This window comes from Mustela putorius, unplaced genomic scaffold, assembly GCF_011764305.1.
Source record: "Mustela putorius furo isolate JIRA1106 unplaced genomic scaffold, ASM1176430v1.1 tig00000083_pilon_pilon_pilon, whole genome shotgun sequence".
Classification (NCBI taxonomy): Eukaryota; Metazoa; Chordata; class Mammalia; order Carnivora; family Mustelidae; genus Mustela; species Mustela putorius.
This window is the reverse complement of record NW_025421273.1, coordinates 16908221-16924113: the sequence shown is the minus strand read 5'-3', so window position 1 is coordinate 16924113 and position 15893 is coordinate 16908221. Positions and strand designations below refer to the sequence as shown.

General features: G+C 46.2%; 1 protein-coding gene across 7 annotated transcripts in view; it reads left to right on the top strand.

Annotated features, from left to right (window-relative positions):
• The window catches only part of SLC2A9 (solute carrier family 2 member 9), a 231412-nt gene that overhangs the window by 60447 nt on the left and 155072 nt on the right, over positions 1 to 15893 (top strand). The window lies entirely within an intron of this gene.

The following is a 15893-nucleotide window of genomic DNA, read 5'->3' as shown; positions in this document are numbered from 1 at the left end:
CAGAAGGGTCAGCAGAGTGTCTTAGCGATTGTTCCAGGTAAGTCCTTATAGGACAGTGTTTTGTTATATGACTGAATGATAACTTACTACACCAATCTCCCATGCATGGACATTGAGTTTTTTCAGACCTTTTGTATTGCAAGTACAGCTGCAGCGAGTGTCAAACATTTCATGTTGAAATTTCCCACCTGGGTCCTCTCTAGTCAGGTCCAGTTTACCTCCTCAGTTTCATTTCTCACTTCTTTCTGTCCTGAAGACTTCTCTGAGATCGAACTGATTATCAGTACATTTCCCCAGACACTTTCTCTCCATCTTCACTTGGAACTTCCTGGGGGATTTTGAGGTGTTAAGGGAAAAGTAGAGTCTCTGCAGCATTTGTGCCTGAACTTGACTCATGAGCCTTCCACTCTCCAGTCGTGTGCCTTTGGCCAAGTCCTTTAATGTATTTGAAACTCAATTTCCTCCTCTATAAAGTGCCTGCAGAAAATGTTACAGGGACCAGAGAAAGTGAGTAGAGGGAGAAGAGCCCGTTAACAGGAATCCACTAAGTAGAAGGTACTCTTACTTACCAAATGGCTTGCTGTCCTCCTCCTCACTCTCCAGATACCCTCACATAGCAGGTGCTCCCCAGCTCTCCATATTGCAGTGACCTGAACTGGAAAGGCGATTCAGCAGACCCCAGAAAATCTTTCCACTCCTCAGGGCTACAGAAGCACTATTTAAAAAGTCGCTACCCCTTCCTTTACCCTCGGCCTCACATGCCCAGCAAGGAGCAAGTTAGAGCTGATGGTGTTTCAGAGCAGGCTCTCGTGAGGCTGGGGCAGGAAGCCATCCTGAAAACATGCATATCATGCTCATGCCATCCCCCAGTGAGGCAGGGGAGGTGCTGACATCTACCTTGACCCTAAGGCCACTTCCAGGTGGTAACTTGTGGGAACTCTGCCCTCCAGAGAAATACAGCTATTGCATAGTGGAATGAGGGCTGCCATTTGCTGATGTCCCCCAGTGTTCCAGGCACACACACACACACACACACACACACACACTGTCTTTTATTTGTTCCACTGCCTGAGGTCTTGGATGCGGCTTGGAGTTGAGAGCTTACACGGTGCCTGAGCTCAGGTTGGACCCAGCTATACAGCCTGGTACCCCTTCCACTGTGCCAAGCAAATCCTGAGTAGGGCTCTGCTGGCAGTGGTACTATAAAATCTGTGACCGTTTGACCACAGGGAGGTGACTAGCTGGCCCTCTGATCAGCCTCCACAACCAGGATCCATGAGGTACTGTTACTAAGCCCCAGTCCTCTGACCTATTCTAGTTGGATAGAGTCACCCCTGGCCCCTGGAGTTATGGCCTGTCACATACACCTGCCTAGTATCTGGCCATGGCAATTACACCCCCAGGCTGCCCCCTAAGGAGTCTCTGAACCCAAGTGGATGGTACAGGGACAGCCACACTGTAGTTGGGGTCAGGATGCTGTAGCCCAGCAAGTCCTGATGCCCCAGCTTGCCAGGTGTGTGATGTGGGACTTTGCCCCCTCACCTCTCATCCAGCACCTTCCCCCATGTAAAATGAAGGCAATGAAAGCGGCTTTGCCACTTCCAGCAGCATGGTGCAAAAACAAAAATGGAAGGAATGGAAAATAGAGAGTAGGTTTCAAAGAAAGTGCTTTTCTAAGTGAAGGAGGAGTTCTAGGCTGGAGAGAGATTCTATCAAAAGGTGTTGGTCCTTATGCCCTGGCCAGCTGCCAGTTCCTTTTTTTCATCATCACAGGAATAAAGGTTGAACTGAGATGAAGTCTCAGCTTGAGTAGGAACTCTGTTGGGAGGAAAAGGAGCAAAACCCAAAGAAGTCTGCTGCCATTTATTCACTCCTTGCTGCATAGCAGTGCTTGACATTCCATACTTCCTCACTTCTGCAACTCTGTATTGTTGTCCCTATTCTACAGGTGATGAATCTGAGGCCCTTAGAGGCCTAGCAACTTGCCTGAGGTGACAGAGAACAAGGTTGACCTGAGATTCAGATCCGGTCTGTTTGACCAGAGCCTGTGACTTTCCTATCATGTGGTGTCTATTGAAACTACTTCTTGATGCCTCATTGTCTCCCTGGGCAGGGGATGTTGGGGAGAAAGAAGAGGCTGGGCTTAATGTGCAAGGTTGGGATGGGGTCCCACAGTAGGGGCTCAAACTTGAGACTGGTGGGAGAAAATTTAGGTGCAGTTGGGGGTCCTTGGAGTCAGGTGGGTCTGGTCCCTGGCAGGTCCCGTAGGGAGCTATTCCTTGCTAGGACATGCTGAATTTATCTCTCTTGGGGGTACAAGTTCCTTGTCTCCTGGAGTCTTTGGCTTGGAGAATTCTGGTTGAATCCCTCCACTTTTTGGGGGTTACCTATCTCCGGCCACCTGGCTCTAGTGACAGAGCCCTCTTTCCCTCATGAGTTAGGTTGGTGACCATGTTGGCACATGGATGCTGGCTAGAGGTTGGTGCCATGTATGAGTCATTCAAGTTCTCCAAGCTTGGCTTAGTTAATAGCAAAAGGAAGATACAGCAATGGCCTGTCCGAGGGTTGTCATGAAGATGAAATGAGATGGTGGGTATAAAGCACTCATCCCAGTGGTTGACATGGTGTGTCAGTGCCCACTTTATGTTGCCTAGTGTCATTGTCATCCTTGTCCCCATCCTCGCACGGTCCTCCTACAGCCCATGAACCCATCGTTTGACAGAGCTGGCTGTGAATATGTTCTTCCAGTCGCACTGAAGTTGGCCTCCTTGATGCTAATGGATCTAGTTTTTCCCTTTAGAGCAGAGCAGAGGAAATGTGCAAAAAACAGAGGGAAATTCACTTGGGCTTTGAAATTGGGTCCTTGGGCATCTTTTTCTAAAATTAATTAATTTTTACATTTCTTTTCAGTGTACCAGAATTCATTGTTTATGTACTACACCCAGTGTTCCGTGCAATACATGCCCTCCATAATACCTACCACCAGGCTCACCCAACCTCCCACTCCCCACCCCTCCAAAATCCTCAGATTGTTTTTCAGTGTCCAAAGTCTCTCATGGCTCATCTCCCCCTCTGATTTCCTCCAACTCACTTCTCTTCTCCATCTCCTCATGTCCTCCGTGTTATTCCTTGTGCTCCACAAATAAGTGAAACCATATGATAATTGACTCTCACTGCTTGACTTATTTCGCTCAGCATAATCTCTTCCAGTCCCGTCCATGATGATACAAAAGTTGGGTACTCATCCTTTCTAATGGAGGCATAATACTCCATAGTGTATATGGACCACATCTTCCTTATCCATTCCCCTGTTGAAGGGCATCTTGGTTCTTTCCACAGTTTGGTGACTGTGGCCTTTGCTGCTATGAACATTGGCGTACAGATGGCTCTTCTTTTCGCTACATCTGTATCTTTGGGGTAAATACCCAGTAATGCAATTGGGAATCCCTATTTTTAATTTTCTTTTTTAAAAATTTTTTTATTTTTTAAATTTCTTCTCAATGTGTCAGAATTCATTGTTTATGCACCACACCCAGGGCTCCATGCAATACGTACCCTCCATAATACCCATCACCAGCTCAGGCATCTTCTTGAGCAAGCTGCATAACCACATTCGTCCACCCAGCAAATATTTTTGAACACTGACTGGGAGTCAGACACTGTGACCGGTACTTGGGTCTCAGCGACAAACGGCAGAGTGCGAGCCTGCCGCCTAGCTGTCAACAATCCACTCTGCACGTCATGGCAGCACCTGAAAGCCCTGCGGAGGGGGGATGGGGAGTAGAGATGCAAGAATAGGCAGCTTGTGCCCCTTTCAGTTTTAAATCTGTGAAGTCCAGGTAAGCAAGCCCCCCCTACAGGGATGGCTTGGGAGGGTGGCAGGAGATACTATTTACAAAATGCGTCATGTCACTCACACCTGTGACAGGAACCCCAACCAGTCTGGCTCGGGCCCAGATGGAACTAATTGGCTCACGCAACTGGAATATAGCTCAGCTGAATCCACCTGTCTGTTTTCTCTGTCTCAGCTCTGCCTTGCTCTGCGTTGGCTTCAGGTATAGGTGCTCTCTCCAGGTGCTCTCTCCCCGGTGAGGGCAAGATGGCCCCGGCAGCCCAGGGTGACACTGCTCCTGCTCAGCATCCCCAACACAGGCTTCTCCTGCCAGGAATTTTAGTAAAGTCCCAGGCCTGCATCTCATCTACTTGTGTGAGGTTGCATACCCTTGGAGCTTCTCAACCAGGGCCAGTTTTGCCCCTGCCAGGGACATTTGACAATATTGAGAGATGTTTCTGGTTGTCACAGCTAGGGGGTGCTACCAGCACCTAGCAGAGGCCAAGGAGGCTGAGCTGAGCATCCTGCAATGCCCAGAACAGCTCCCCGCCCCCCCCCCCAGAGAATTTTCTGGCCCCAAATGTTAATAGTTCCCAGGTAGAGAAATCCTGGTAAGTAGCATTCAGAACTTAATTTAAAATTACTGTACCATGTGCCCATTCCTGGAGCCACAGTGGGGTGGGGTTGTGACATAAAGTGAGGACGGGAATGTTTCTTAGAGGAAATCCAGGGGACTCCCACCAGAAGAAGGGTGATGAGATTGAACAAGCAGTAACAACCAGTCTCCCATACATCATGCCAGGCAAATAGCAGGTTCTCAAAAGTGTTATTTTTCTCTTCTTGTTCTACTTCAAGATTTTATTTTATTTTTTTAAAGATTTTATTTATTTATTTGACAGATTGAGATCACAAGTAGGCAGAGGGGCAGGCAGAGAGAGAGAGAGAGAGAGAGAGGAGGAAGCAGGCTCCCCGCTGAGCAGAGAGCCTGATGTAGGGCTCGATCCCAGGACCCTGGGATCATGACCTGAGCTGAAGGCAGAGGCTTAACCCACTGAGCCACCCAGGTGCCCCTACTTCGAGATTTTAAAGTGCGTCTTTACTTTATGGGAATGAGAAAGAACATTAGCTCTTTAGATGCTTGCTGGAGGAACCCGCAGGGTACATGGCAAGCACATACAAGGCTTAAACAACAGAAATTTCTTCTCTCGCAGTTGGGGAGGCTGCAAATCCAAGATGAAGACAGCAGTGGGATTGGCTGTTCCTGAGGTGTCCTCCCTGTGAGGACACTTTCTCATGGTGTCCTCACATGGCCTCTTTTCCTATGTGAGAGCACCCCTGGTGTCTGTTCTTCTTATAAGGACCCTGGTCCCATCGGATTAGGACCCCATCTTTAGGACCATAATTACTTCCTTGAATGCCCAATTTCCAGATACAGTCATCAGGTAGGGGTTAGGGCTTTAAGAGGAATTGGCACACAGTTCAATCCATAATAGAACGGACACACAGGTTGCTGACCATCTCCTCTTTCAGGCTGGGATTGTCTTAGGAAAGCTAGTTCCAGGAGCAGAGCCTGCGAGGGGATGATATGTTTTGTGGAGGGAGAGCTCTTCAGGAGTTCCCTTGAAGGTGATAGAAGCAGAAGAGAGAAAAGGGGGAAGAGAGCGAAGACAGTCTGTGCTCTCTGATCCAGTCTGGCCTTGGCCGGCCTGCAGGGGTCTGGAACATGAATCATACCCTGGAGCTCTCCCACCTGGGGCCACATTCTCCTCCCAGCACTCTCCAGTCAGGGGCTGCAGGCTGCTCTGGAGGAGGGGACGTCATCTGGGGTACGCAGTCTTCTGGAGAAGGGCCAGCTGGGAGTCTTGAGCAGCCACAGACACAAAGCAGGGGATGATGGGGAGAGCTGAGGGACAGGTCCCCACTGGGACTCCTGATACTCCACCTCCATTCTGCCAGCCTCAGAGGCTTGCCATGCACTGTGAGGGTGGCAAGGACTCTGGGAGAAGAAAGCCATCCTGGGGTTCAAGGCAGATGATGTGGAAAAAGACTGGCCTGGTGGATATGGACTTCAGGAAGGCAGCAGTCCAACGTCTAAAACAGGGAGTCAGCCAACCCCAAACGTGCAGCAACTTTGCTACAAGTTGTTTCCGCAGCATCTGTTTGTCTGATTGTGGACAGGACCCACTTGGCACTACTGATGCACGAGCTGGAAATGACAGTTAAAACTCAACAAATAGTCACTCCTGCCCCACACTGCCCGCCACACATCTGTTAGAACCAAACACTGGCCTCCTCTGGGCTCACATAGGACTTTCTCTTTTCCTCTGTCACATCACTTAGCATTTTATGCTGTTACCACTTAATTACAATTACATTTATGTCGTTTCCCTGCAAGGGGAGCTCCTTGATGCAGGAAACGTGTGTATATATGAGCCCACATGGTGCAGAAGCTGGTACATGCTGGGCAAGCAATAAACATTTGTTGGATAGATGGAAGAACTCATGAAGGAATGCTTGATGCTTGAGGGGTTTTCTACTATTACTTCCCAAGGTGGCCGCTTTTCTCCTGCTTGCATACTTTCATTCACTCATGCACTTATTTTCCCAGAAAGTATTTATTGAGCACTTGCTATGTGCCAAGCACTCAGGGGTGAACAAAGGGAATAAAGTCCCTGGGGTGACAGGTCTCCTGGCAGAGGGAGCAGTAAGCGTAAATATCCTGGGGGGGGGGGGGAGGTGAACAGGCTCAGCTTCCTTGGAGGTAAAACAGGATGTCAGTGTGGCTGGGGCCAAGTCAATGAGTAGAAACTGAAGCTGGGGAGGTCACTGAGATTGGATCCAGAGGGCCTTGTGGGGCAGAGTTGGGACTTTGGCTTTTACTCTGAGTAAGACGGGAAGTTACTGGAGTGTTTTAAGAGTGGGTCTGCCTCGCAGTTTGAAAGGCTTGCTGTTATCAGTGCATCTGGGGAGACCAGTTAGGAGCATTGTGCCATCATCCAGGCGTCACCAGGTGTGTAACAAGACACAGTGAAAGGCAGAAAGAATTTTATGCATTTGGGACATATTTTGGAAGTAGAGAAAACAGACCTTACTGACGTATGATATGTGGGGAGTGAAAACAGAGAAGTAAAAAATAATGCTAATGTTTTTGGCCTGAGCATCTGCAAGGATTGTGGTGTGTTGTTTTGGTTTGGGTTTTTCGTTTGTTTGTTTTGTTTTGAGATAGGGAAGCCCATGTGAGGAATAGGGGTTTTTGAGGGCAAAGGAAGAACAATATTAGGAACTCAGTTTTAGGTATATTCACCGTGAATTGCCTGTTAGACACCCTTGTGAAGACATGCAGCAAGTGGTTAGATATATGGATCTCGCCCTCAGAGAGGAGTGCAGAGCTTGGATGTATGTCTGGGTGTCATCAGTACATAGGTGACACTGAAAGCCGGGAAATGAGATCACCTAGGAAGTGTATGGAGGCCAAAGGAATGGGCTCAGGGGCTGAGACCAGGAGCCCTCCAACACTGAGAGGGTTGGGAAGATGATAAGGATCAGCCAGTGAGGAAGGAACAGACCCACTGCTGCATGAGGGCTGGAAAACATGTGAAGGAAGGAAGTGTTGATCCCCTGTGTTCAGAGCTGCTGAGAAACGAAAACCCAGCCTGAGCTGAGGTTGATGGATTTGGCAATGTGAAAGGGTGTTCCAAAGGCATGATGGGGAAGACCAACACTGGAGTGGGTTTAAGAGAGAAGAATAACTTGAGACAATGAGTCTAGATGAGTATAGTTTCCTTCTAAGATGGGAGCTACAGCAGGGTGTAAATGAGTTGTTCCAGCACAGGGGGAAATCGGTAGTCAGGAGCAAGAGATGAAACTTGCTGAAGCTACTTTTGTGCAGCTGAGAGGGACAGGGGAACTGGTCAGTAACTGGAGGGGTCAGCCTTAGATGAGAACAGGGAAGGTACATCCATAGGAACACGAGGGGAGACAGTGTGTGTGCACAGAAGCAGGGAGTTGATGCATGTGGAGGGAACACATGACATCCTCTCTGGATTGTTTCTGCTTTTTCGGTGGCGTAAAAAGCAGGGTCATCAGCTGAGAAGGGATGTGGAGAGAGAGAAGATGTGTGAAATAGTCCTGTAGGAGAACAGGAGACAGAATAATCCAGGGAACCACAGAATGGCTGCCAGGTGTCCTAAAAGCCCACTTGAGATCAGTGCTCCTGGATTTCAAGTGACACCAGTCAACACAGTTGTGAGTTTTTCTCCAGCCAAGCTGAGCTCTGTGGTGCATGGGTGAGGTAGGTCAGGATCTAACCAGAGTTGGAGTTTGCCAAGCATGTATAATGAAGGCAATTGGGTCAGTGGGTCAAGGAGCTGAGGATATATGGATGTTTAAAATGATGGATCATGGAATTCCGGCTGGGTAAGCAAGAATGGGTGGACATGAGGAAGGTGAGGATTGGTGGAAATAAGGTACAATCTTGGTTTATAGGCTAAGCCAGGCTAAAGAATTTTTGGAAGGGTGGGTGGTGGCAGCCATATATCCAAAGGCTCCCCATTCCACTAGGCCTTTCCAGAAGTACTTTCTAAATCCAACCTAAATATTCCCTGTGTCTTCCACCACTTGGTCCTGTGCATTGAGCTAAAGCATGACATAGTGGAAGCTCTCACATTTCCTCTGAGCCTTCTCTTGTCCAGGCTCAGTGTGCTGAGTCCCTTTGGCCCTTTCTCAGGTGACTTACTCTCCACCCTCCTCAACACCTTATCACTTTTCCTCGTATTTGGCCCCTTCTTCTGGGAGCTGATAATCTTCTGGGCTGCACAGGAAAATTCTGCACTATAGGAAAGCTCAGAATGATGGGTCAAGTGTCCAAGTTGGGGTTCTGTGCTCAGAAAAGGCATGGCCCTGTCTCCCTTGTTTCTGTTGCCATGTTCATCCCCTGGGAAAAACGGGGGGAAAATCATTAAAATCCCCATGTCTGAACCCCAGTGAGTCAACTTTGTAAATTATTTTGCAGGTAAGGTTTCCATCTTCACTGGGACACTATCAGGTTGGGGGTTATTTTGGGAAAGAATATATTAATATGATGAGCTTGCTTAGAGGGTGTGTGGCCCTGTTTGCAAATATTTCAAGTCAGACCTGAATGGGATTCTAACATTCTCTGCATAGCACAAAATACACCATCATGTCCAGTGTATGAGCTAGGTCCGAAGCACTTTGTGGCATCCTTGGCTCCTCTTTCTCTCTGCCTCTGTCCAGTCCATCTGTAAACCCCATCAGTTGTCTTCAGAACATACCTGGATCTGACCATGTCCCACTGCTGCCATCCTGGTCCAATCACCATCAGTACTTGAGTGATCCATCATCAGATCTTCCCAGCTGGTCTCCCTGTTTCCACTCTGACTTCTATAGCCCATGGACAACATAGAAGACTGTATGATCTTGTTAATTAAAGATGTCAGTCAGGGAGCCATCCCATCCCTCTCCTTAGAATCTTCCAGGGTCTGCCCATCTCTTTCCAGGTGAGAACCCAGGTTATCATGGTGGCTCATACAAGACCCTCATGAGCTCCCCTGCCCATCTCTCTGCCTTCATTCCACTACTTGTTCTCCTGCCCTCCTCTGCCTCCAGCCCCCTGGCCTCACTGGCATACCTGAAAATAGCCCATATCTTTATACCTCCCTACTAAGATTGCTGCTCCCTGATATCTGTATGGCTCATCTGCATTCCTTCTGTGCTTAATGTTTGTGCTTAATGTCACCTTCCCAGATGTCTCCCTGTGTAAACTTCCTCCCCCTCCCTGCATTAGTTTTCTCTACAACACTTGTCACCACCTGACATGCTACATATGTTTTATTTTTTACTTGTTTATCAAAAAGAACATGCTCTTGGGCATGTTCACAGCTATATGCCAGACCTTAGAATGGCGTTCTTCACACAGTCCGCATTCAAATGTGTGTTGAGTGAATGAATGTAAGTGGAATGAATGAATGATCATTGAAAGAATAAATCGATATGAGTAATATAGCAGCTGCCACTGTGGATAGCTCTGTGTCAGGGTTACTGGGATGGTAAATCTCCCATTTAATAGTATGTCCGCTTGACCAAGTACTCAAGTTCTAGATCTGTTTCCTTCACGTGGAAATGGGGTAGCAAGATTACCTAACTCATGGGTGTCCAGTGAGTATAAAGCACTTAAAATAGTGCCTTGGCACATAGCAAGTACCCAGTGAATATTACCTGTCACCATGGATTTTATTTCTTTTTTAGTTTATCAAGGCACCAAATAAGTTCTAGGTGCCATCCTCAACACTTTTCATAAATCATCTGATTCTTGCAGAAGCCTTACAATATAGACACTGTTACATCCATTTTATAGGTGTGGAAACCAAGGCTCAGAGGTGATGGAGTGCATGGAGGTCAGAAGGAAAATAATAGAGGAAGTATTATTCCCAGATTTTTGATGTAAGCCACTAGGAAGGTGGAGTCTTTATTTACTCAGATGGGGAAGACTGAGGAAAGAGGAGTTTGGATGTATTTGTTGGAGGATTAGCATTGGGAATTCAGGAGTTCCATTTTAAATATGCGTGGCTTGAGATGCCTGTTGGACATGCAAGTGGAAATGCCTAGGAGGCAGCTGGATATGTCAGTCTGGGTTGAGATGACTCTAGGCCAGAGATACAGTTGGGAATTGCCATCAATTAAGGCAACAGGACTAGGTGAAGTCACCCAGGGAGGGAGTGGAGGCAGAGGACAGACCAGCCTTGAGATGAGAAGGGGAGGCTGGTAGGGAGAAAACAGGAGAGAGTGGGATCCCAGACATCCTGAGAAGACTGTGTTTCAGGAAGAGTACACAGTCAACCCTATCAGATGCTGTTGAGAGGCTGTCCTGGGGGTACACAGCAGCTGTGTTTGTCAGAGTGTGTTCCTGGTCATCTTCACAAAGGCATTCTCCACAGAGTGGTAGCAAGGATCCAATCAGTGGGACGAGAAAAGAAGGGGAGGGGAGCAGACAGTACCCTTTAAGGAGTTTCACTCTAAAAGGAAGCTGACACAAGGGGCAGTGGCTGCAGAAGGATGAGGGCCAAGACATAGTAGCTATGTTCGTATGGGAATGGTGGGGTGGAGGGTGGTTTCTCTCCAGTAGTGGACAGCCAGTGTGCAGGAGACGGATGCATCCTACCTTTCTGGGACAGCTTTAGCCACACGCAGGTGGCTGCCACCTTGTAACGCCTCCACCTCCTCCTCGGTGAATTGCCCAGGTCATGGGTACTGCTGGCTACAGGTATAAGAGATGAAATGAATGAAATGAGACCATTTATGTAAAAGCCATGCTCTTTCTAGACTCTTCAGATGGTCTCTTGTTGAGTCTGCATCAAGAATTGAGATTCTCGGGCGCCTGGGTGGCTCAGTGGGTTGGGCCGCTGCTTTCGGCTCAGGTCATGATCTCAGAGTCCTGGGATCGAGTCCCGCATCGGGCTCTCAGCAGGGAGCCTGCTTCCCTCTCTCTCTCTCTCTGCCTGCCTCTCTATCTACTTGTGATTTCTCTCTGTCAAATAAAAAAAAAAAAAAAAAAAAAAAGAATTGAGATTCTCTAGGGATGGACCAAAGAGTCTCTCTTCTTCTTTTTTTTTTTTTAATTTTTTATTTTTTATAAACATATATTTTTATCCCCAGGGGTACAGGTCTGTGAAGAGTCTCTCTTCTTATGTGCTGTTGGTGGATGTGATGAGAAGCCAGCCTTGAGAACCACCAACTAATGCCAACATTATTGCTACAAATGTCATGACCCTCATCCTAGCAGCAGAGGTCCATCTTAACTGGAACAGGGTCATGGGAGTTGATGTCTGACTTCTGATCAAATTTCTGACTTCATTTCTCAGTCTTTAGGTTACAGAACATGCTGTTTTGCTCACCATCCAAGAATCCTCTTGAGTCTGGCCTCAGCATTCCTCCCATCTCTCCCCTTTCTCAACAACCTCTTCACAAACTTGATTTACACTGGGCTCTGCATCTGCAGGGCTTTGTGTTGTGAGGTCTCAAGGAGTAGAACTGGGGCCTGTGATGGAGCTGCAGGGAGAGCCCTTTGGCTTTTTGTGGGAAATCACTTTTTCACAGACAAGCTGCTGCCATGCCTGGGATGGAAGGCTAAAAGGCTGAGGCAGCACTGTTGGGGCCTATGAGTCAGGCCCACTCAGGGGTGGGGAGCAGGGTGCTGGCATCCCAGAAAAAAGGCTGGGGCTGCAGAGCAGATGCACCTGCTGCTATGGGAACAGGAAGATACGGAGGGAGATATCCAGCCTCCTCTTTTTGCCAGGGGAGATTAACATCAGGTCCCTCTTTGGCCAGGCCTATCAGAGAGCAGGAAGCAGAGAGTCTGGGAAATGTAGTTCCGTTGGAGACAGCAGAGCAGAGGAAGGATTCCCTGGATAGACAGGCCAACGACAGGCACAGGTCCCACTTATACACTCTCAGCATCAGTATCTTTTACTTCTTTTTTTTTTTTTTTTTTAAGATTTTATTTGTTTATTTGACAGACAGAGATCACAAGTAGGCAGAGAGGCAGGCAGAGAGAGAGAGGAGGAAGCAGGCTCCCTGCTGAGCAGAGAGCCCGATGCGGGGCTCAATCCCAGGACCCTGGGATCATGACCTGAGCCGAAGGCAGAGGCTTTAACCCACTGAGCCACCCAGGCGCCCCAGTATCTTTTACTTCTAATTGACTTCTGTGTGACAGATCATTTTTCTGTGTCCCTAATTAGATTTAAAAACCCTGTGAGGGCAAGGACAGGGACTGACTTACTCCCGGTGGTAGACCCCAGGTCTAGCACTCACTAAATACTTGCCAAGTGGAAACGTTCATGAAAGCCCTCGCTGCTGTGAGACTGCAGGTCTTCCCACCACCGCCCAGCTCTCTTCTTAAGGCTGATATGTCAGTTCCTCCGAAGACTGAAGGGAAGGGCCATGAGTACTGCACAGACCCGGGGCACTAACCTGCTCTCATTGTGCTTTGAGGTCTCACTAATAACAGAAATTAGTGCTTTTGGATTCATCGTTTTGAAGCCTGAGTCTGTGACCTTCTGCACGGAGGTCAACTTAGAGGGGAATATCTATTTTAAGTCTTGGCCAAATCATAATTTCCCCTCATTATAACATCCATTTAAATTGATTTTTTGACAGGGAGATTGTATTTATATCTTGAATAATTAATACATTCATATGGCATAACTTTCAAAAGGACCAAATGAGTGTCAAGTAGGAAGTTTCCATTGCATTTCTCTCCAATCAGATCCCCTTCCTGGAGGCTACCTGTGATGCCACTTTTTTGTGTATCTTTTCAAAGGTTTGTATTGGTCTTTTCATGCACACATACATGTGCACCCACACACTTCTTTTTCACACATATTGTTGCATATTCTACAAAAAGTTCTGTTCCTTGCTCTTTGCAGTTAACAATCTTTTTTAAAAATTTCTTTTCAGTGTACCAGAATTCATTGTTTATGTACCACACCCAATGTTCCATGCAATACGTGCCCTCCATAATACCTGCCACCAAGCTCACCCAACCTCCCAGCCCCCACCCCATCAAAACCCTCAGATTGTTTTTCAGAGTCCATAGTCTCTCATGGTTCACCTCCCCTTCCAATTTCCCTCAACTCCCTTCTCCTCTCCATCTCTCCATGTCCTCCATGCTATTTGTTATGCTCCACAAATAAGTGAAATCATAAGATAATTGACTCTCTCTGCTTGACTTATTTCACTCAGCATGATCTCTTCCAGTCCCGTCCATGTTGCTACAAAAGTTGGGTATTCATCCTTTCTGATGGAGGCATAATACTCCATAGTGTATATGGACCACATCTTCCTTATCCATTCCCCTGTTGAAGGGCATCTTGGTTCTTTCCACAGTTTGGTGACTGTGGCCATTGCTGCTATGAACAGTGGGGTAGAGATGGTCCTTCTTTTCACTCCGTCTGTATCTTTGGGGTAAATACCCAGTAGTGCAATGGCAGGGTCATAGGGAAGCTCTATTTTTAATTTCTTAAGGAATCTCCACACTGTTTTCCAAAGTGGCTGCACAAACTTGTATTCCCACCAACAGTGTAAGAGGGTTCCTCTTTCTCCACATCCTCTCCAACATACATTATTTACCATCTTGCTAATTTTGGCCATTCTTACTGGTGTAAGGTGGTATCTCAATATGGTTTTTATTTGAATCTCCCTGATGGAGAGTGATGATGAACATTTTTTCATGTTGTCTGTTAGCCATTTGTATGTCTTCATTGGAGAAGTGTCTGTTTGTGTCTTCTGCCCATTTTCTGACATGATTATCTGCTTTGTGTGTGTTGAATTTGAGGAGTTCTTTATAGATCTTGGATATCAGCCTTTTGTCTGTACTGTCATTTGAGAATATCTTCTCCCATTCCGTGGGTTGCCTCTTTGCTTTGTTGAGTGTTTCCTTTGCTATGCAGAAGCTTTTGATCTTGATGAAGTCCCAAAAGTTCATTTTTGCTTTTGTTTCCTTTGCCTTTGGTGACATATCTTGAAAGAAGTTGCTGCAGCTGATATCGAAGAGGTTACTACCTATGTTCTCCTCTAGGATTCTGATGGATTCCTGCCTCACGTTGAGATCTTTTATCCATTTCGAGTTTATCTTTGTGTACGGTTTAAGAGAATGGTCAAGTTTCATTCTTCTACACATAGATGTCCAATTTTCCCAGCACCATTTATTGAAGAGACTTTTTTCCACTGGATATTTTTTCCTGCTTTGTTGAAGATTATTTGACCATAGAGTTGAGGGTCTATAACTGGGCTCTCTACTCTGTTCCACTGGTCTATGTGTCTGTTTTTATGCCAGTACCATGCTGACTTGGTGATCAGAGCTTTTTAGTAAAGCTTGAAATCCGGCAACATGATGCCCCCAGTTTTGTTTTTCTTTTTTAACATTTCCTTAGCAATTCGGGTCTCTTTTGATTCCATACAAATTTTAGGATTGTTTGCTCCAGCTCTTTGAAAAAATGCTGGTGGAATTTTGATCAGAATGGCATTGAAAGTATAGATTGCTCTAGCAGTATAGACATTTTAACAATGTTTATTTTTCTGACTGGAAAGAATTATCTTCCATCTTTTTGTGTCTTCTTCAGTTTCTTCATGAGTGTTCTGTAGTTCCTCAAGTACAGATCCTTTACCTCTTTGGTTAGGTTTATTCCTAACCATAGTTCTTATGGTGCTATAGTAAATGGAATCGATTCTCTAATTTCCCTTTCTGTGTTTTCAATGTTAGTGTATAAGAAAGCCACTGATTTCTGTACATTTACTTTGTATCCTGCCACATTACTGAATTGCTGTATGAGTTCTGGAAGTTTGGGGTTGGAGTCTTTTGGGTTTTCCATATAAAGTATCATGTCATCTGTGAAGAGAGAGAGTTTGACTTCTTCATTGCCAATTTGAATACCTTTTGTTTCTCTTTGTTGTCTGATTGCTGTTGCTAGTACTTCTAATACTATGTTGAACAAGAGTGATGAGAGTGAGCATCCTTGTTGTGTTCCTGATCTCAAAGGGAAGGCTGTCAGCTTCTTGATCTTACCACATAGAATATACAAAGCCCTTTGTGCTTTAATGTGTGTACAATGTGCCATTATAGATATGTGTCATAATTTATTTAAATAGTCCATTGCTGAACGACACCTGGATTGTTTCAGTTGTTCACTGTTAGAAGTTGTTCATCAACATAGAAAGCTTTGCCATGAGCAGTCTTTGTACCATCATCACTGAGCCACAAAAGTCATTAGCTTTTGGATTCTCTAAGAAGATGTAGGAAGTAGAAAAGTTTAATGAAATGTTTGAGATAAGTAAAAATTGTGTAAAGAGCCCTGGCCTGGAATTTAAGGGTTCTAACTCCCAAAAGTAATAACAAAGCCCCTTTCAAGTCCCTATTTTCTTGCAATTTACAAAATAATTTAGTATTTGTTAACTCATTGAATCATTAGGGGAAAAGTGTCCTGTGAGAAGCTATGGTGTTTTCCTGCAGCTTCTTGATTCACTAGTTGTATGGCCTAAAATAAGTTTC